This window comes from Staurois parvus, unplaced genomic scaffold (genome assembly GCF_062004578.1).
Source record: "Staurois parvus isolate SC_StPar_1 unplaced genomic scaffold, SC_StPar_1.0 ptg000137l, whole genome shotgun sequence".
Taxonomy (NCBI): Eukaryota; Metazoa; Chordata; class Amphibia; order Anura; family Ranidae; genus Staurois; species Staurois parvus.
Window position 1 is genome coordinate 4,247,745 of NW_028317933.1, and position 23,489 is coordinate 4,271,233.

At 43.7% G+C, this 23,489-nt stretch overlaps 1 protein-coding gene across 2 annotated transcripts in view; it reads right to left on the minus strand.

The window, feature by feature from the left end:
* Positions 1 to 11,766, minus strand: part of CPNE1 (copine 1) — a 57,620-nt gene extending 45,854 nt beyond the window's left edge. For both annotated transcript variants that reach the window (XM_089673265.1, XM_089673266.1), the window contains exon 1: positions 11,630 to 11,766. The gene's annotated coding sequence lies outside the window, so the exon portion shown is untranslated. The remainder of the gene's footprint in view (positions 1 to 11,629) is intronic.
* Positions 11,767 to 23,489: the final 11,723 nt, after the last annotated feature.

Sequence of the window (23,489 nt, forward strand, 5' to 3'; positions counted from 1 at the left end):
AAAAAAAAATTCCTTAGCCAAATGGGGAACAGTAAAACTCTTATCAGTTTATTTTTTGACTGCCTTTGTCCAGCTGGAGGGATTTCACTTCCTATTCCAGAGACATAGGTGAATTTACTAAAGGCAAACAGACGGTGCACTCGTATCCCCCCAGAGGTAACAAAATGTGGTAAACCATTGCTGATTTCCATCATCCAATCATGTGCAAGCAAAACGCTGTGTTTTTAAAATTATCTTTGCATATGGGTATTTTTTTTTTTTTTAAAATGAAGCTTTACCTCATTTACATTTACCAAGGAAAATGATTGCAACTGCACTTGCAAAGTGCACAATCCATTTGCCTTTAGTAAATGCATCCTATAATAGGAAGTAATAGGATCTCTCCACAAAGTGAAGGGTATTTCCATCTAAGCTCAGTTTCACATTAGTGCTGCTGCATAATCAGGTGTTTTCTGTGCTGTTTCAAACATGTTTTGTAGGAGAAGGAGACCTGTAAAAACAAAACTCAACAAAAATGCATGTACATGCGTTTTCCATGCACTCCCATTGATGTTTGAGGGACCAAAAACGCACTATGGGGAAGATTTACTAAAACTGGTGCACACAGAATCTGGTGCAGCTGTGCATAGTAACCAATCAGCTTCTAACTTCAGTTTGTTCAATAAAGCTTTGACAATAAAACCTGGAAGCTGATTGGTTACTATGCACAGCTGCACCAGATTCTGTGTGCACCAGTTTTAGTACATCTTCCCCTATGCTTCACCTTTTCAAAAATCACACTGCACCATGTTGCATTGATGTGATGGGCATGATGCAGAATAATGTGATTTCCATTATCTGCATTGCAGCATGTCAGCAAACGCAGGAGAAATCGCATTAGTGTGGATGGGACCTTAGGCAGTCGTCACCAGAACAGCTCTTCCCGAATGAAGAATTTCTTTGCTATTCCTGTTCTAGTGGCAACTCAAAATTGTACATTTTCCTACACTTTTAGGCCTGGTTCATGGCTATGCAGGTTGCAGTTGATGTGTTTTCCAGGTGCATTTTTGGGATGAGTCTATTGGCATGTGGAAGAAACCAGCAAAAATGCATCACAAACGCAAGCGCTCAGTTTTTGATGTGGTTCCGCTGCATTTCCATTGAAGTCTATGGAACCAAAAATGCATCCTACTGCAGGATAAAAAGTCCCTGAGCCTTTCCAAAAGACACATTGTTGGAAAACACAGAGAATGTGAACATGCCCATAAGAAACCACGTTAAAGTGAAGGTTGGTAGGAATTAAAAAAAAAAAGTCAGCAGCTACAAAAACTGTAGCTGCTAACTTAAAAAATGGACAGTCACCTGTCCCTGGATCCCGCGGTGTCCTCACACCAGCTACGTTGACTGACTGTCTTGTCTCCTCGGCGCCAGCATCTTTAGTATGGGCACCCAGCTGTGACAGCTTGCGGGCTTCACAGCCGGGTGCTCCCTGTGCATGCGCAAGTAGTTCTGCGCGTTGTGAATGGTCCCGTAATCTTCTGGGACCTGTCACGTGTTCCAGAAGATTACGGGGAGGACAACCTCCACTTCTGATCGCCTAGGCCAGGGGTCTCCAAATCCGAGGGCCGGATGTGGCCCTTTGCTAGCTTTTATCTGGCCCTTGGGGCACTATTCCTCCCAGTGATATGAGGTACTATTCCTCCCACTGACACAAAAGTGTCTTACACTGATACCAATGATGGGTATTAACGGGAGGAATAGTACCCCATGTTTATTTTCACTGATGTTAAGCCCAAGACATTCTCTACCCCCACGGATCATAATCCAGCCCTCCTAAAGTTTGAAGGACAGTAAACCGGCCCTTTGAAAAGTTTGGAGACCCTTGGCCTAGGCGATTGCTGCAGAAGTGGGAGCGGGTACCTGTCAAATTCAGGTACCCCCTCCCCAAAAAAGTGCCAATACTCAGTGGGGAGCGGAGGACAAAGTCTTAAAGCGGAACTTCCCCTTTTGGGTGGAGCTCCGCTTGAAATGAACTGTAGTGCGTTTCAGCAAAATTGAAAACGGACTGAAAAACGTATAGGTGTGAACCAGGACTTGGTCTGGGTGTCAATGGTCGCAAAGACAGTTCTGGTTTCCCAACAGAAACATGGACAGCAATAAAACCCTGACAGAGGTTCTAATAATGTTTTGCAGAATTAGATGTATGTATGCCAGACGAGTGAATACTATACAAATACAGAGACACTATCTACTGTGTTTACAAGCATAGCCTCTGCGTTGCTCAGTGCTACTTCCCTGAACTTCTGGTCAGAGAGAACGCAATTACAATTTCATTTAAACCTCCCTGATCCCCTCCTTGGGACTACAAGTCCCATGATGCCAAACACTATTGCACATGTACAGTTGCAAGAAAAAGTATGTGAACCCCTTGGGATTACGTGGAGTTTTGCATGAATTGGTCATAAAATGTGCTCTGAACATCATCTAAGTCACAACAATAGAAGAACACAGTCTGCTGAACATAATACTACACAAACATTAGATGTTGACATGGTTTAATTGCACATAACATGTAAACATTCACAGTGCAGGGAGGAAAAAGTATGTGAGGCCCTAGCTAAATGACTTCTCCCAGAGATAATTGGAGCCAGGAGTGAGCCAACCTTGACTCCAATCAGTGTGATGATATTGGATGTGTTGCTGACAGCTGTCCTGCCCTTAAAAAACACACACCTGTTTTTGGTTTACTGGTTTCAAGAAGCACTGTCTGATGTGAACCATGTCTGGCAGAAAAGAGCTCTCAGAAGACCTACGATCAAGAATTGTTGACTTGCATGAAGCTGGAAAGGGTTACAAAAGTATCTCCAAAAGCCTTGATGTTCATGTGTCCACGGTAAGACAGACTGTCTACAAATGGAGAAAGTTTAGCACTGTTGCTACTCTCCCTAGGTGTGGTCGTCCTGTAAAAATGACTGCAAGAGCACCGCGCAGAATGCTGCATGAGGTAAAGAAGAATCCCAGAGTGTCAGCTAAAGACCTACAGAAATCTCTGGCACATGCTAACATTTTTGTTGACACATCTACAATAAGGAAAACATTAAACAAGAATGGAGTACATGGGAGGACACCACGGAGGAAGCCATTGCTGTCCAAAAAGAATATTGCAGCACGTTTGAAGTTTGCAAAAGAGCACCTGGATGTTCCACAGCACTACTGGCAAAATATACTGTGGACAGATGAAACCAAGATTGAGTTGTTTGGGAAGAACACACAACACTATGTGTGGAGAAAAAAAGGCCCAGCACACCAACATCAAAACCTCATCCCCACTGTAAAACATGGCGGAGGGAGCATCATGGTTTGGGGCTGCTTTGCTGCCTCAGGGCCTGGACGGATTGTTGTCATTGATGGGAAAACGAATTCCAGAGTTTATCAAGACATTTTGCAGAAAAACGTACGACCATCTGTCCGCCAACTGAAGCTCCGCAGAGGATGGGTGATGCAACAGGACAATGACCCAAAGCATACAAGTAATTCAACAAAACAATGGCTGCAACAGCACAGAATACGCCTTCTGGAGTGGCCCAGTCAGAGTCCTGACCTCAACCCGATTGAAATGCTGTGGCATGACCTTAAGAGAGCGATTCACACCAGACATCCCAAGAATATTGCTACACTGAAACAGTTTTGTGAAGAGGAGTGGTCCAAAATGACTCCAGATCGTTGTGCAGGTCTGATCTGCAACTACAGGAAACATTTGGTTGAGGTTATTGCTGCCAAAGGAGGGTCAACCAGTTATTAAGTCCAAAGGTTCACATACTTTTTCCTCCCTGCACTGTGAATGTTTACATGTTATGTGCAATTAAACCATGGCAACATCTAATGTTTGTGTAGTATTATGTTCAGCAGACTGTGTTCTTCTATTGTTGTGACTTAGATGTCGTTCAGAGCACATTTTATGCCCAATTCATGCAAAACTCCACGTAATCCCAAGGGGTTCACATACTTTTTCATGCAACTGTAGACCCCATTCAGTATTTCCTGGCTGTCTGTGCAGGTTGATTCAGGAAGGGTCCTAATGTAGGCCTGGTGTCTCTCTCCTAGGAGCTTGCAAGAAAGTGTGGCTCCATAGGAACCCACAAGAGAAAGGAGCCACCCGAAAAAGGGAGCTGAAAGGGTCCATACACCTAAAACAGATTTTAGTTTTTAGGAGCTACCAGAAAGTCAAAGCTACCTGACAGTTCAATATGAGAACTCTATTGGGCTCATACAAATATTCAGACAAATATAAAAACCCTAACAGAGAAAAAAACTAATGGGTCTTTTAAAGCACCATACCATTTGAAAGTATAGAGATGCACAACATGAAAACACTAGATAAAATAGAACATGTTTTATTGTAATTTTATAAAATAAAAAAAAATAAATAAAAAAATAAAAAAAAACACGTAAGTGGTAAGAGAGACCAATTGGTCAGTCAAAATAGAAACATGCAGAATAAAGCCGAAAAAAACATAGTATAAATCTATAAGTAACAAAATGGGGGGGGGGGCTCTGGCCCAGGACATCATGACGTCATCACCGTGCGTCGTCCCATGTGCTCACATTACTTCCTGTTTGACGTTTTGGCGCCAAAACATCACTATTTAAAGGTCTATAGGACTTCTCAGGCACCAAGGACTACACTGGGGCTCTTGTTTGGGCAGGTTTTGCCCTCTTTTTGTCCATTGCTGGAACGTCTGTTCTTTTACCATCTGAATATGGCCAAGCTTGGGTTTCATCATTGAATTTTGATGATTGGTTACTGAAGCCTTGCACAACTGGAACAGTATGCTTTCTTGGATTTATACAATAATTTATTTTATCTTAGCCAAACAATGGGTCTTTATGTATTTTTGGTCCTTCTCTGTAATTTTTTGATTAACTTTAGGGAGGAGGGGCGTAGTTGTTTTTCAGAGAAGTAAGATACTCATATATTGTTTTTCCTTTTTTCATTAATCATGTTATGGACCTTTAGAACGTTAGTTTGGCTTTCTGCTGTTTATCTGACCAGAGGTACTCTTGGACTAATGGTTCCCTAATAGGATCAGAGGTACTCCTAGACTCTAGGTACTCCTAGACCCCCCCCCCCCCCGATGTCCGCTGAATAAGGCTTTTTTGTATTTTCTACCAATATTGATCTTCATCTACATCAGGTGTTACTATTGTACAGAGCACCATCATCATCGGTTGGTAATTTTCTGTCTTTACTTTATTCATGTATTTTTGCTTTACATTTTCATTGAGTTTATTTTTATGTTTTGTTTGTATTTTTCATTGTTAATTGTTTCTGTATATTTTGATTTCACTATAGGCACTGTTATTTTGTTTTCCTAAACTCCCAGAGGAAGTGGGTCTTATCCCACGAAACGCGTTGGATTTCTGGATCAATAATTCAACTTTATGGAAAAACATTTGCCTATTGACGATCTATGTATCTGATGGTATTGTTGGGCCTCTTAGACTCTTGCTCGTGATACCCATGCGCCCCGAGCTAGAGCCTTTCCCTCCCTTTTGTTACTTATAGATTTATACTATGTTTTTTCTGCTTTATTATGCATGTTTCTATTTTGGCTGACCAATTGGTCTCTCTCTTACCACTTGTGGCTTTTTTTTCTATAAAATTACAATAAAACATGTTCTATTTTATATAGTATTTTCATGTTGTGCATCTTTATACTATCATATTGTATAGTGCTTTAAAAACCCCATTAGTTTTTTTCTCTGTTAGGCTTTTTATATCTTGCTGATTAAATAGGGGTGTGGCACCTATAAAACCAATATACAAGGACAGGTGAGATGTCTCTCCAGCTCCCGTTCTATTTTTTCATTTAACAATTATTCAGACAAGTGGACAGCTTCTCCAGAAAGAATCGTCGATTTGAGCTCTGTACAAATCAATGGCTGGTGCCGTCACTGTGAGCTGTTACCTGCAATTTGGACCTCTGACCAACCCCCGGTGCAGTTTCTGTCCTGGGCTGGAGTTTTCTGGATGCAGCCAATTATCCGCTCTGAACAGGGTACACTCACACTGTAAAGCTACTTCAAATGAGAAATACTAAAAGTAGTATAAAAACTTATTTAAAAAAAACAAAAAAAAAAAACAAACAAAAAAAAACACCTGAAAAGACGGGGTTTTTAATAGAAAAAAAAAAAAAAGAAGACCCTATTGGTCTTTTCTGCCATACATGCCATCCTCTACATGTCAGTTGTAATGTACACACTGAGCCATGCATGTGCAGCTCAGTGTATGTTATGGTGCCTGCTCTGTGCCATGGCAATGCGACTCCCGTGCATGTGCTTGAATGGTTGTGACATCATCACGGCCCAGCTATTTTACCGACCAAACAGTGCGAATGCAGAAGGAGGATCGGGTAAAGATGGGAGCACCCCTGCACTGACACGCAGCACTGGAGGGCTTTCTTTGACATGTAAGTATGTCATGATGTTCTAGTATGTGGTGCACACTAATACATATATGGCAAAAAGATACAAGAGGGTCAGAGTAAAAGAAAAAAAAAAAAAAAAAAAAAAGGAAGAAGGTTTACTACTGCTTTAAAGTGTTACTAAACCCCGGATACACACAACATGGAAATGCAATTATTGTAGTAAATATGAACTGCTAAATACCTTTTCCCATCAGCAGTTAGAGCAGTCTTGTGACTTCTATCAGTGTCCAGCCGAGCACTGGTTAAAGCTTGTAGGAGACGTTTTCTTTCTGCTCTAGGAGGCACTCTCCCAAGAAATAAAAAACCCTCTCTAGCAATACACACTAAACTGAGCATGTGCAGAAGGGCTATGGGTTCAGTCTGTCTTATCAGGTGGACAGTTGAACAAGAGGAGGGGCAGAGAAGACGGGATCAAACGGCCTTTTTACACAATGCAGAGGATTAGCCCCTTAGGCTCCACAGTGAGTATAACAAGCATACTTTATTGTATATACAGACTGATTTTACTGTTGTGGGTTTAGTAACACTTTAAAGCTGAAATGAACTCAAAAGCACTTAATAATTTATGGCCTAAGCCGGGCCACGATGCCTCCTGGGATTGCCACATCACACCTATCCCAGAAGGCAGTGTGTTACCAAGGGTGTATGAGCGCCACAAGATGCAACGAAAGTACCGGCTCACTGCACCTGAATCTGCACCCACGTGGAATTTCTGTGCATGGGCAAATATGCCATGGTCTACTATAGAACTCCACATACAACACAGCTTAAAGCGGAGCTCCACCCAAAGGGATGTTCCCCTTTAAGGCCTTTCCCCCGCTCCCTGTTAAGGATTGGCACATTTGGGGGGAGTATACCCAATTGTGACAGGTACCTGCTTTCCAGTTCCACTGCGATCGCCTAGGCGATCAGAAGCAGAAGTTGGCCCCCTCCCTCCTTCCCTGTAGTCTTCTGGAACACGACAGGTCCCAGAAGACTACGGGACCATTCACAAAGCGCAGTGCTACTCGTGCATGCGCACTGGGCACCCGGCTGTGACAGCTTGCCCACACTTAAGATGCCAGCGCTGGAGACAGAGGATGACTGTTGAACCCGGCTGTGGTGAGGACACTGCTGGATCGAGGGACAGGTAAGTGGTTGCTTTTTTTAAAAGTCTGAAGCTACAGTTTTTGTAGCTGCTGACTTATTTTTTTCAAATTTAACTGGAGCTCCGCTTTAAGCCTCGGTTCACATATATGCAAATTGGATGCGTTTTGAACCCCATCTGATTCACCCGGCGTTAACCAAACCGGCTATTTTTTTTATGGAGCTGGTTCACACATGTGCAGACTGACTGCAGTGCAGTTTTAAAAAGGGGATGATTTTCAGCCCGGTTCAGGTGCAACTTCTAGTGTCATACACTTTATAAAAGGTGAGGGCTATGAGCAACATGGACCCAACAGCAGGGGACTCACTAATGACAAACTTACCAGAACACAAATGGAGGCCACCCTGTTGGCTCCCTAAACATTGCTGAGTTGTGAAGGAGAGACCGCATTCAATGCTGGGATGGCAAGAGTGCAGAGAACAATGCAAGTCACCTTTCAGGTATTCTGATGTAGTTGAGGCATCGCAGGTGACAGAATCATCTGTTACACCCCGGTCACGACTTGCTATGAGAGTTGCAAATCGGATGGCAAGTCGCACCCTATTGTCTACAATTAAAGCAGTCATATCGGTGCGATTCCGACTTTGTCAGAGTCGCACCGATTTCTAAGGTAGTGCATGCACTACGTATTATTATTATTTCAGGTACTTATATAGCACCATCAATTTATGCAGCACTTTACATATATATTGTACATTCACATCAGTCCCTAACCCTCAAGGGGTGTACAATCTAAGGTCCCTAACCAGGGGCGGACTGACCATTTGGAAACTCGGGCACTGCCCGAGGGCCCTGGGTCAGTAGGGGGCCCCATGAGATGCCCCTGGTACCTTTTTCATAGGCATTTTTGAGTTTGGGCAAGGACACAGGGGCCCCATGATCCCCTATTGCCCGGGGGACCCTAACTCACATTTATACATATACAATAGACCCGAATACAAAAATCCCCTCCAGCAACTATAGACCTCCCAGGAGCCAGCATTAAAAGTCCTTCCAGCACATCCTTGCCTTTACATACATTCACTGCTGGAGGTGCCGGAACTGCGTTCCCCCACGTTCCAGCTGAAAAAAGGGGGTGTACAATGTAAGGCCCCTAACTCACATTCATACATACACATATTAGGGCCAATTTAGACAGGAGCCAATTCACCTACCAGCATGTTTGGAGTGTGGGAGGAAACGTCAGGTGCGACTTGCATAGGCATCTAGGCAGATGTCTTACAAGTCGCACCTCAAGTCAGAATGACATCTGAATTTGAAATCGCACAACTTCACTGGAAGTCGCACAATTTCAAAGTCGGATCACTGTGATCTGTGGGCGAGCGGCCAGTTCCACCTTTGCAGCGAGATAACATGCATTGTGTTAAGGCAACCCATTCATTTCAACGGTTATTATTATTATTATTATTATTATTATTAATAAAGTGGAGTTCCACTCACTCTGTAAAAAAATAAAAGTCAGCAGCTACAAAAACTGTAGCTGCTGACTTTTAAAAAAACAGCCACTTACCTGTCCCTGGGTCCCGCAGTGTCCTCCCCGCTGCCTGTTTCACCAGCCGTCTGGTGTTCCAGGCTCCGGCATCTTCAGTGTGGGCACGCGGCTGTGACAGCTTGCAGCTTCACAGCCGGGTGCCCACTGAGCATGTGCGAGTAGCGCTGCACTTCATGAAGGGCCCCGTCATCTTCTGGGACCTGTCACGTGTCCCAGAAGACAACGGAAAGGGAGGGTGGGAGGACAACTTCCGCTTCCGATCACCTAGGCGATCGCAGTGGAAGTGGGAGTGCGTACCTGTTAATTTCAGGAACCTGCTCCATAAAGGTACGAATCTTTAATGGGGAGCGGAGGGACCAGTCTTTAAAGTGGAACTTCCCCTTTTGGGTGGAGCTCCGCTTTAAGGATTTATATAGCAACAACAGTTTACACAGCCCTTTACAAAGCGGTGTATCGTGCTTTTCAGAGGGTGGTAGAGCAGCGGTTGGCAGCCTTTTTTTTCCTTCCAACCCCAAAGGAGATTTTGTAGTATGAAAAAAAATTGCACACTTGCACCGAAGCTGCGAGCTGAGCATTTGGCTGGTGTTTGTGGAGTGCTCCTACTGAACTTAGTGTTGCCTGTTATACTCCGCAGTCAAGTTAAAAATGCTGCAGCATGTGTACAGCCCCGCCAGGCTGTAATCTTATTATCTGGGTGGGTGATCTGTGGGTGGTAAAACTGTGGCTCAGCCATCTGTTTTTACCGCCTATGTGTAAAAGCCATAGGTTATACAAATGGATGGGTGTAAAGAAAGAAAAATGGCTCGATTCCTCCATCAACACAGGCAGTGTTGATGGGGGAATCCCTCCCACAGCGCTAATGTGTTCTGCCGGTTGGGGGGGAGTTGCGCGGGGAGTCATCCCTGCCGCCAGAACATAATGATCACAGCTAGTGACTATAGTGATCGCATGCAAAAAAATCTGTTAGGCTGTGTGCACTGAAGTCGATCGATAGATCTGATCTGCTGAACCAGCCAAGATTCGATCCATCTGTGGCCGGCTTTATAGTTTATAGTGCTTTAATTATCAGGGTGCCGCTGCTAAAAACGCAGACAATCTATTTTCCCATAGCAACCAATCAAATTTAAACTTTCCCAGCTCTCATGCTCCAGTGTAGTTTTAAACATGCATTCCAGGAGAGAAGTGTAGTGATTACTACAGGATTTATATAGCGCCAACAGTTTACAAAGCGCTTTACAGCATGTCGGTTCCAAAACAATTCCCTCCATATTATATTGTAAGCTCCCAGGATCAGGGCCCTCCTAACCCTCTTGTGTTTATTTTTATATATTTCAGGTACAATCTAAGATCCCTAACTTACATTCATACATACACATACTAGGGCCAATTTAGACAGGATCCAATTAACCTACCAGCATGTCTTTGGGGCGTGGGAGGAAACCTGAGTACCCGGAGGAAACCCACGCAGGCACAGGGAGAACATGCAAACTTCGTGCAGGTAGTGACGTGGCTGGGACTCGAACCGACTAATGCTGCCAGGCAGAAGTGCTAACCAGAGTGCCCGGAGGAAACACACGTAGGCACAGGGAGAACATGCAAACTCCAGGCAGGTGGTGCCGTGGTTGGGATTCGAACCAACGACCTTAGTACTGCCAGGCGGAAGTGCTAAGCACTTAGCCACTGTGCTGCCCCATTGAACTGTATTGCCTCCCGTTATATTGTAAAGCGCTGAGCAAACTGTGGGCACTATATAAATCCTCTATAATAATTCAATACAGGAGGAATCAGAGGCCCTGCTCGATAGAGATTACAACCTAGGAGGGTGGGTAGCAAGTAGTAGCCAGGGGCGGACTGACAACTCATGGGGCCCCCGGGCAATAGGGGAACATGGGGCCCCTGTGCCCTTGCCCAAACTCAAAAAAGCCTATGAAAAAAGGTACCAGGGGCATCTCATGGGGCCCCCTACTGACCCCGGGCCCTCGGGCAGTGCCCGTGTTTCCAAACGGTCAGTCCGCCCCTGGCAGTAGCACTACAAGTATACATAATAGTAGCAAAATAGGTTTAGAAACTAACAGGAAATGTAGCTCAAGACTTTGGAAACCCTGACACTGCTTTGTCAGACGAGGGAACACAGACAGTTTATACTGCAGGCACTGGCACTACAAGGCCTGAGTGTAGAACATTCACTACTGGAGCAGGACAGCAACACAAAAATTCAACCGCAGTTTGATCTCATCGCAACAAAAGCAATTTTTTTCCTAAACAGAAAAAGGCGAATCCTAAAACACGGACGTATAGTAAAAACCTAAAGCGATCTCGAGCTGCAGGGCGTGCTTTGGCTCAGGGTAAGGGGGGGGATTAAAAAAACAAGAAGGGGGAAGCTGCATCCTGCTAGGAACAGACAAACAGAGAAGGCAGAAAGTCCCAGAGACCTCACATTCTATAGTTAGTCCTCACATTCTATAGTTAGTCCCCACATTCTATATTTAGCCCCCACATTCTATATTTAGCCCCCCTGCTTACCTTGAAGGAGACAAGCTGGTAGAAGAGACTGCAGAGTTGTGGTGGAGCTGTGTGAGCGAGGGGTGAGGCGCCTTCCTTTCTGCAAGAGGCGGATTCTTGTGTGGAGGCAGAAATGGCAGATAGGGCCGTCTGTTCACACCCAGGTAACACCCTCCATGTGCAGCCCACAATGCTGCAAGGGAGGACAGCACAACTCAGCTCCAAGGCAATGCATGTAGTAGCAGATCTATTTCCATGAGCACAACTAGATCTCCCGGGTAGGAGCACACAAGGAAGATACGGATCCGATATCCACAGCTACAACTTAATATCATAATGACGGATTAGTCAGAGCGAGTCGTGTTCTTCCCAAAATTTCCGTGCACAACAGCCAAGCGATTGAAGCCGTATTGGGCTTGGTTCACACCAATGCATATTGTCTATTTTGCAGTGCATTTTGCATTTTTACCACGTTTTGCGGTTTTGTTTTGTTTTTGTTAACTGTTTCCGCGTTGCCCTGAAGCAGATATATTGCTACAGGGTGGCACGAGTGTGCAAAATCACGTATATATACATGTGATTTTGCAGTTCTGGGTAGGGGGCCATTCGTGGACTTGGCTGTCAATCACCGGGTCCCGGCCACTGATTCCCCATCGGCACCCGGCGATCGCCTAGTTTCACCGACGAGGGAGAGATCTGTGTATAAACAACACAGATCTCTCCCCTGTCATCTCCTGCACACTGCATAGCAGAGCCATACAAAGCAGTGTGCTTAGGCTGGCCATACACTATACAATTTTCTGTCCAATTTCTGCCCAATTTCCTTTCGATTTACCTTCAACTATGTAGTGCAAGCGCGGGATCTCCTGCATGGTGGGGGTTGGGGAAAGACCTGGCAACCTACCCTGTAAAAAATAATTGCTAAGAGAATTCATGAAAAAAGGCGCTTACGAGTGACAGTCCATGCAATCTACGACTAGATAGATAGATAGATAGATAGATAGATAGATAGATAGATAGATATGAGATAGATGGATGGATAGATAGATAGATAGATAGATAGATAGATAGCTATGGAATAGATAGACAGATAGATAGATAGATAGATAGATAGATAGATATGGAATAGATAGATAGATAGATAGATAGATAGATAGATAGATAGATATGGGATGGATGGATAGATAGATAGATAGATAGATAGATAGATAGATAGATAGATATGAGATAGATAGATAGATAGATAGATAGATAGATAGATAGATAGATAGATAGATATGGAATAGATAGATGGATAGATAGATAGATAGATAGATAGATAGATAGATAGATAGATAGATATGGAATAGATAGATAGATATGGAATAGATAGATAGATAGATAGATAGATAGATAGATAGATAGATAGATGTAGTGTACGAGCCTGCCTAATTGGATACAACTGAAAGTGTTGTTAGGTTTGACCTCCTATTATATGGTTTTTGGTAAATTTAAACCAAAAATCTCAAGAAAATTGTATCATGTATGGCTAGCCTTTACAGTGTAAAACACAGCACACAGTTAACCCTTTGATCGACCCACATGTTAACCCCTTCCTGCCCAGTGTCATTAGTACAGTGTTAGTGCTTTTTATTAGCACTGATCACTGCATTAGTGTCATTGGGATGTCAGTGACACCAATTCAGTTCCCCCCCCAGTGTCAGCATGCCCACTGCAGTCCAGCTATAAGTCGCTGATCGCTACCATTACTAGTGAAAAAAATTCCAGTATCTATACCGCCATTTGTAAATGGTATAACTTTCACGTGAACCAATTAATTTACACGTATTGGGATTTTTTTTTTTAGCAAAGACATGTCGCAGAATACATTTTGGCCTAAATTTATGCCAAAATTTGATTTTTTTTCTAAATTTTTGCTGGATATGTTTAATAGTAAAATGTCAAAAATATTGTTTTTTTTTTCAAAATTGTAGCCATTCTTTATTTGTTTATAGTGCAAAAAAATAAAAACCGCAGAAGCGATCAAATACCACTGAAAGAAAGGACGTAAATATAATTTGGGTGCAGTGTTGTATGACCGTGCAATTGTCAAAGTAACGCAGCGCCGTATCGCATATAATGGCCTGGTCAGGAAGGGTCGTAAATCTTCCGGAGGGCAAGTGGTTAAAGGGGAAATGTTTTGTTGCTGGGCATTAAAAAAGAAAACAAAAAAACACAGCAAAAACGCACTACATGCATTTCAGCAGCATGTCCATTGAGCTCTATCGTAGCAAAAATGCTACTTTTTGCTTTAAAAAAAAAAAAGGTCCATGATGCAGCAGCTAAAACAAAGCATAGATGTGAATGTGTCCCACAGGAAACCATGGTAAATGGACTGTAGTGCGTTTCTGCAAAAGGAACTTAAAAACACATTGGTGCAAACCAAGCCATAATACCCTTGCAATGATGCACTTGAGTCCTGTTCATGATACCTATTTTTTAACTTTTTTTTTAAGTTTTGCTAACATTTTATCTATTTGCAGGGCTCTTTCTCAGTGGGAACATGGGGGAACACAGTTATGACAACTTCAGCAGTATACTCAAAGGCAAGGATGTTCTGAGATGTGCTGGAAGGTCTATTGAAGCTGGCTGCTGGAGGATCTATAGCTGCTGGAGGGGATGTATTTTTTGCATTAGGGTCTATTGTTGCTGGTGGGGGATCTATTGTTGGTTGGGGAACTTATAGTTCTGGGAGATCAGTTGTTGCTGGGAGGGATCTACTGTTGAGATCTACTGTTCAGGGAGAGGTCTACTGATGCTGGCTGAAATTGACAGGTACCCGTTATCACTTCCGCTGTGATTGCCTAGGCAATTGAAAGCAGAAGTTGTCCTCCCCCCCCCCCCCCTCCCTTCCCGTAGTCTTTTGGGACACGTGACAGGTCCCAGAAGACTTCGGGGCCATTGAGGAAGCGCAGCCCTACTCGTGCATGCGCAGTGGGCTCCCGGCTGTGAAGCCGCAAGCTGTCACAGCCAGGTGCCCAATACTGAAGATCATGGGGCAGGTATTTTTTAAAAGTCAGCAGCTACAGTCCTGGTCTCCCAGGACCCTGCATTCACTATATCTGGTCTCCCCGGACCCTGCTCCAGCCACATAAATAAAACATTGATTCACACTGTACCGGCCACAACACCCATGTGAATGAGCCCCAAAACCTAATTTATACACAAAGCTTTATTTATTAACTCAATACAATTTTATCTTTTAGATTTAGCAGGAATTTTGTAAGTTGTGTTTGTGTCCGCTAATAAGGATTTTTTATGTATGAATGTGAGTTAGAGACCTTCGATTGTACGCTCTTTGAGGGTTAGGGACTGATGTGAATATACCATATACACTATATTGCCAAAAGTATTTTAAGAATCATTGGATTCAGGTGTTCCAATCCCCTCCATGGTCATAGGTGTATAAAGACAAGCACCTAGGCATGCAGACTGCTTCTACAAACATTTGTGAAAGAATGGGTCGCTCTCAGGAGCTCAGTGAATTCAAGCGTGGTCCCGTGATAGGTGCAATAAGTCCATCTGTGACATTTCCTGGCTACTAAATATTCCACGCTCAACTGTTAGTAGTATTATAACAAAATGGAAGCAACTGGGAACATCAGCAACTCAGCCACCAAGTGGTAGGCCACGTAAAATGACAGAGGGGTCAGCACATGCTGAAGTGCACAGTGCACAGAAGTCATCAACTGTCTGCAGATTCAATAGCCAAAGACCTCCAACTTGGTGTGACCTTCAGATGAGCCCAACAACAGTGTGTAGAGAGCTTCATGGAATGGGTTTCCATGGCTGAGCAGCTGCATCCAAGCCTTACATCACCAAGTGCAATGTAAAGCGTCAGATGCAGTGGTGTAAAGCACGCCGCCACTGGACTCTAGGGCAATGGAAACGTGTTCTCTGGAGTGATCAATCATGCTTCTCTGTCTGGCAATCTGATGGATGTGTCTGGGTTTGGCATTTGCCTTGAGAAAGGGTACTTGCCTGACTGCATTGTGCCAAGTGTAAAGTTTGGTGTAGGCGGGATTATGGTATGGGGTTGTTTTTCAGGGGTTGGGCTTGGCCCCCTAGTTCCAGTGAAGCGAACTCTTAAGGTGTCAGCATACCAAGACATTTTGGACAATTTCATGCTCCCAACTTTGTGGCAACAGTTTGGGGATGGCCCCTTCCTGTTCCAACATGACTGCGCACCAGTGCACAAAGCAAGGCCCATAAAGACATGGATGAGCGAGTTTGGGGTGGAGGAACCTGACTGGCCTGCATAGAGTCCTGACCTCAACCCAACAGAACACTTTTGGGATGAATTAAATCAGAGGCTACAAGCCAGGCCTTCTCGTCCGACATCAGTGCCTGACCCCACAAATGTGCTTCTGGAAGAATGGTCAAACTTTCCCAAAGACACCCTCCTAAACCTTGTGGACGGCCTTCCCAGAAGAGTTGAAGCTGCTATAGCTGCAAAGGGCGGGGCCAACTCAATATTGAACCCTACGGACTAAGACTGGGATGCCATTAAAGTTCATGTGTGTGTAAAAGCAGGCGCCTCAATACTTTTGGCAATATAGTGTACCGTATTTTCCGGCGTATAAGGCGACTGGGTGTATAAGACGACCCCCTAATTTTCCAGTGAGCTATACTCGCCGTATAAGACTACCCCCCTTCCGAGGCAACACCATTTAAAAACAGCAGATTTTTTAATTGAAATGGTTATGACTTACCGGTACTTAAAATCCTCATGTTCATCCTCCGACATTATAAGTTCATGACTGACATCTTGTGATACATTTGTAAGACAGTCATCATATGGATCAAATTCCAAATCAGATGGTTACTGCTGGATGTGCGGTAATACGGTAGCTTCGGCTACATACAGTATACAGTATATATACAGCCCGCTGGATGTGCAGTAATGTACATACAGTATACCGCGCTGAGCCAAGCTGGCTCAAAACAAATGTCCCTATGACAGATTATTCTGTCAGCCCGCTGGATGTGCGGTATATACAGTATACTGAGCCAAGGCGGTTTCAAAATCTACCAGTACGTCCCTACGGTAATCAGCCCGCTGGATGCTTGGATTGGCTGAGGTTGTGACATCAGCCCACCTCTCTGACTCAGCCAATCCGAGCAGGCTTTGTATTCATTAGTAGAATACATCACTCGCCGTGATTGGCCCAGTGTACTGTATGTAGCCACAGCTACCGTACATACACGCATCCAGCGGTCTGATTACCGTAGGGACGTACCGGTACGTTTTGAAACCGCTTGGCTCAGTATACTGTATATACCGCACATCCAGCGGGCTGACAGATTAATCTGTCATAGGGACATTTGTTTTGAGCCAGCTTGGCTCAGCGCGGTATACTTTATATACAGTATTACCACACATCCAGCCAGCTTGACCCAAACAAACTCAAGGTTCACATTTTATACCCCGCGTATAAGACGACCCCCAATTTGTGGGGTATATTTTTAAGTATAAAAAGTAGTCTTATATGCCAGAAAATACTGTGTGTATGTAAAGCGCTGCATAAACTGAAGCCACTATATAAGTACCTGTAATAAATAAATAATGTCTATGGGCATCCTAATGGACCCCAGAAGTAAGAATGCTGCACTGAATATCCTATTTCAGCTTACCTGCTACAGTTATTAGAAGGAGTTCTTGGTTCCCTTCCTGAGTTTTTCACATATTTTACAAAAAATGAGAAGACATAATGTGTGGGTGAGGCGCAGTGCTGGAGTCCCCCTTGGGGCGAGCATGTGTAGATTCCTTATGAGATGTCATTGGGTGACTGCATACATTTTTTACTCAAAATAATATGAGAGAATATTGTAAAGAAAATAAAAAATGTTTATACACTCTAGTGCACAGCTGTCAAACTGGCGGCCCTCCAGCTGTTGCCAAACTACAAGTCCCATGAGGCATTGCAAGGCTGACTGTTACAAGCATGATTCCCAGAGGCAGAGGCATGATGGGACTTGTAGTTTCGCAACAGCTGGAGGGCCGCCAGTTTGACACCCCTGCTCTAGTGTTAGACAAGTAAAGTTTATGTCTAGACATATTCCAAGCAGTTCTCTGGAATGTCTGCCTTATCTCTTTATTCGAACAGCTGATTGAGACACATTGAATAGTGGCACAGCTGTCCCAAAGTACTGCTACACAAAAACTTCAGAATAGAACTTGTTTCTGGTGACTATTTTTTTTTAAAGGAAGAATTTTTTTCGATTTTTGGTGTGCAGCATTCCTCATGCTGGTACAATGAATTGCTTCAGTGAAGAAGTGCCGAGCCAGCACCTGAGATGTGATCAGGGCTTTTGTTCAGCTGGAACGTGGGGGACCGCAGTTCCGGCACTTCCAGCAGTGAATGTATGTAAAGGCAAGGATGTGCTGGAAGGACTATTGATGCTGGCTCCTGGGGGGGGGGGTCTATAGTTGCTGGAGGGGATGTATTTTTGTGTTAGGGTCTATTGTATATGTATGAATGTAAGTTAAGGACAGGGGCGGACTGACAACTCATGGGGCCTCCGGGGAACAGGGGATCATGGGGCCCCTGTGTCCTTGCCCAAACTCAAAAAAGCCTACGAAAAAGGTACCAGGGGCATCTCATGGGGCCCCCTACTGACCCCGGGCCCTCGGGCAGTGCCCGAGTTTCCAAATGGTCAGTCTGCCCCTGGTTAGAGACTTTAGATTGTACGCTCCTTGAGGGTTAGGGACTGATGTGAATGTACAATATATGTAAAGTGCTGTGTAAATTGATGGTGCTATATAAGTACCTGAAATAAATAATAATAATAAATATTGTTGCTAGGGGGGACTTATGTAACTGGGGGATCAGCTGTTGCTAGGAGGGATCTATTGATGCTAGCTGCTGGGAGATCTGTGGTGGCTGCTGGGTGTTATGGGGGGGTCTATTATTGTACATGTGGATCTATTGTTGCTGAGAGGGGGGTTTTGATGCTGGTGGGGGGTCTGTTGTTGTTGGTTGCAGCGGATCGATTTACTGCTTTTCTTACTATCATTAACAAATTCCATGCCCATTTCTTAGCACTACAAAATGTTACTTGGTTCTGGATTTTCTAAAAGGGGTAGTACTGGGAAGTGGGTAGGGGGTGGAACCGAGGGATGGTGCTCAGAGGTGGGTAAGGGGAAGACACAAGGGGGTGACAAGGAGGGAGTTCCTGCTACCAATCTGTGAGAAAAAAAAAAATCCCTGGATGTGATTGTGGAACATGGAGCCTGATCCCACCTGGAGTGGCATGTGAAATATTTGATCTTATCATGACTGCTGTGTTCTGGCAGCGGAAGAGGATTCCTTGTCCACTGCTGGAACAAAATCGAGTCGGGCTGAGCACTGCCCAATCATCCACAGAAAGCCTTGTATTTTATCAATGAATACAAAGCTTCCTCTGAATGGCTGAAGTGGAAATCGTGTTATATCTGCCCACTTCAACCATTCAGAAGAAGCCTTGTATTCGTTGGTGAAATGCAAGGCTTCCTGGGAATCGCAGAGCAGTGCTCAGACCCAGGGGCGGACTGACCATTTGGAAACTCGGGCACTGCCCGAGGGCCCGCGGTCAGTAGGGGGCCCCATGAGATGCCCCTGGTACATTTTTCATAGGCTTTTTTGAGTTTGGGCAAGGACACAGGGGCCCCATGATCCCCTATTGCCCGGGGGCCCCATGAGTTGTCAGTCCACCCCTGGTCAGACCAACTCAATTTTGTTCTGGCAACAGGCAGGTAGTCTCTGTACCACTGCCTGAAAGTGGGGCTGTATACTGTGTGTAGTTGATGCTTCATACTGTGCTGATAGTGGTCACAGCCAGCAATTAGTAAGCCTAGGTTCACATAAGAGCAGGTGGTGCTGCTGTGGATCCGCACAAAAATCCGTGCACCTGCACCACCGACACAGAATGCGGACCTGCGGGAGGCTGCCATTAATTCTAATGGCACACCGTCCGCACTGGAAATCGCAACCGCACTGGGGGCCGAGGTTCCCATTCGGGCTGCGGTTTCCAAAGAAGTGCAAGGACTTCTTCCCTGCGTGTCTCGGGGCACAGGGGTCCATTCAAATGAATGGGCTCTCGTGCCCATGCAAACCACAGGCTGCAGGAACGCACGTATGTGAACCGGCACTAAAGGTAATCGTTTATTTGGGCCAAGCTGGCCCAGACAATTCTAAGGGATAGGAAAACTGGAGTTAGACTTTAGCTGCAGTATACAGTCTCCTGTGCATTTATACTTTTTTTTCTTCTTCTTCTTGGGCGCCTGCAACCATTGCAATGTCAGGATCCTGCAGCTCTCTGCCCATACCAGGGTACAGGCTTTCAGATGGACAGCTGGAGGAAGTGTCAGTGGACTACAAGTGCAGTGATTGCCACATTTGTGTTCTATTGTGAGCTACAAGTTGGTCTGCCATAGTGGAAGACAGGACTTGTAGTTCATTCATTTACAGATCTCTATGGTCAGCTTTACTCTACTAAAAAAGGTGTCTCTATTGATGCATGTCCCGGTCAGTCATTTTCCCATACTTTCTGTGACACCCATACATGAAACGGGTGGGGGTGAGTGCAGGCATCATTGGGATAAAAGTCAAGTTCACATCACCTTGGGGAGCATTCAGATGCTCCCTTGCTAAGATTTCTACATCTTTCTCTGGCCCTATGCTCTGCTTACTGTACCCCTCTCCCCTTCTGTTTTTTTCCTCTCTCTTTTTCATCAGTTTGTTCTTACTGTTTTCATTCTCCTACAGGATAAGTTCACCTTTGGGAACATGTTTCCACCACTGCCCGATCCCCCCTCCCTGTGACAGAAGTACAGGGAGAAGTACCCTGCACCTGCTGTCACTTTTTGAAACCAGCATGGCGATGTGGGGGCTCCATTCATTCAGACTTTTGTGAATTAATGAACTACAAGTCCTGACAGCCTTTGTGGCTGTCAGTTTGTAGTTTTCAATGAACTACCACAGCGCTGTTGATCACTGGTGCAAAGCTTTCCAGGCTCCGAAAAGAAAAAAAAAAAAGGGGTGGGGGGGGGGGGTTTTTTTTTTTTTTTTTTTTTAAAGTGAACCTATCCTTTAATACCCAAACACGAATCCAAGGGATGATATGCCTCTATATTCCACTTCTTTCCATCACTGAGTCTAACAGTGATTCTGCTTTATTAACATGATTGCTGTACTTATTGTTATGCTTGTTATACCTCACAATGTAACTTGGTCATCATGCCTTGTATGCCGATTTTTCATGGGGGGGGGGGGGGTAGTAAGAAGTTCGAACTCCTAACCCACTAAAATGTTTGTATGTGTCACCATGAAGAATTTTTACCCTCACTTACTGTCCTGATCAGGAAGTGGAGGAAGAAATTAAATGGTGCTACAGAGGTTCTAAATCTTCCCTTTTCTGTTCAAAAACCAGAAGATTAAGTTGAACATAAAATTTAGTAGACAAATACCATTACAGATTGTTTGCACTGAATTTTTATGGCTGTAAAAATAAAAGTTCAACCTTAAGATTTTAAAATGTTTTGAAGATGATGAAAAATTAAACAAATGAACTGCAATTATGAGACCCTCTTAAAATCATCTTTATTATTTATAAGTTTATTATAAAGCGATATTTGGAGAGACAGCTGATTACATCTTACATTAATGGCCTTTCACTAGCTACACAGATGGCAAAAAAGTGGAAACAACCAATTTGTTCATAATTAAAGCCGAAATCCGTGCAAATAAAAAAAATGATCCCTTGCAGTGGAGATGTGCACCCAAAATGAAAGGCAAATTGCTCATTTGTGCCTAGGGAACAATAAAAGGATTTACTAAACTGATCCTCAGCTCCTTCCACAGCATCTGCAACACCCCCGCTCCATGACTAGGGTGCTGATGTCATCAAGTCCAAAGCAGGATCCATAGCCTTGCACTGGAAATGAGCACGCTGAGGGACAGTCCACCACCAGAGTTGAGTATCGGGTAAGTAAAACAGTTTCTCCTCTCCCCTGGACAAAATGAGCTATTAACCCCTTGGAGTGAAGTTAGGCATTCACGACCTACAGAAAATGATTTTGATGCCAGTTTGTGATTTTTACTGCTTCTTGATGCACTTACCTGCAGCTGGTGTTCTGTCTTCCATAGGCCTGTGTGGACAAGCTTTGGGCTTGTGTCAATGGGAAAATGCAGTATGCTTCCAGCTTCAATCCACTCGCACTTGAGATCAGTTTGAGACAATTCTGTGATCATTCACAGTTCACCGACAAGTGCATTTGACCTCACTCTAAGCTGTATCAACTTGCTTCGCGTTGTTTTGTCATTCTCATTGACTTGGATGTGTAAGAGGCAGTTGTGATGTAAACATACAGTCAAGCCCATCAACATAGGCTGTATCCATGTATTTCACAAAGGAAAGAGCACACCGGCTCCTAGTGCAGTAACCTTTATTAAATGGATAAAAACTGAAGTAGATATGCACTCACAATTATAGGCATGTCATCCAATACATCGGCATCATGCTGCACACATCTCTCTCCCAGTCTCCTCACTGCCCATCAGGGTGGATAAAAATCAATGATTTTTAAAAAAAAAAAAAAAAAAAAAAAAAAAAAAAAAAAAAAAAAAAAAATCGGATTTTTTTTATTTAAATCAACTTTTTTTAAATAAAATGCTTTTTGAGGAAAATATATTACCATCCAAAGGTTATTCCATCATGAAATAAAGATTAGTTTTTTAATTATGTAGAATAAGGCTGTATAGGTTTAATTTTTTTGGTAAATAAATTCCATGAATCCATTCACAATGTCATGCTCTTCCAGTGGTTTTTGTAAGATTATTGGGCAGTTTCTCTGCCTACAAGATATTATCACAGATGATCGGTTTACTTTTGCAGTTCTCAAAACTGAATTTGACTGAGCGGAGATCACATGCCTCTTCTTCACAGCAAAAATGTTATAACATGAACAGAGTTAAGAAAAAGACCTTCATCCTAACTTCTACAAACCTATGAATACAGAATCAACCCCTTCACTGCTAAGTTTCAAGAAGTTCAGTGAATAGAATAGAAACAATATTTTTCTGATTGTTTGGAGTGGAATAGATCTGCACAAGAAGAAAGTGAAACTAAGTGTGAGGCGGAAGGGGCTGACAGTCTAAGTTTCTTAAAATATATATATTTTGTTTAGCCAAATTAGTTAACAAACATGGATGTTTAAGGAAATCACATATGCTGGAATGTTATTGTTTCAGATGAATAAATCTATTTAAATTGTTATTATTAAGGTAATGATTATTTTTCTCCTTCCAAAGTACAACAGAAAAGTTGTCCAAATATGAATGATTAACCTATTAAACTGGGGATAAAAAAACTAATATGAAAAGTTATTCTAAAAATCTTCATCTAATTGTATAATAAAGTTATACCAGCAAGAATGAGTCTTTATGTAGAAAACTAGGATTTATATCAAGCCTTACTGACTAGTGATTTAAATCAGTTTGAGTTAAATCAAATCCACCCTGCTGCCCATATGGCAATTCAGCTGTCGGCTGCACTGTGGACCTACTCACACAGGCTGACAAAGCACAAGCTCAAAGAGGGGCAGAGGAGTGCTCCCAGTTGCCTTGTTTGCTGATGCTGTGTATGGCACCATGTGAATGGGAGAATCAGCATACTGCACAACACTTCATAGCCAAAATGACCTTGTGTTTGATTTGCCCTCTGCTGGAGTTCTGCAGAAATGTCAAAGCATTGCCTAAGGGCTCATGTACACTTCAGCTCCTAATCTGACGTTCAGCTGCTGTTCAGCGTGTTTTTCAGCAGTCCCTGAACTCCCCCTAATGTTTTCCTGTGTCCATGTACA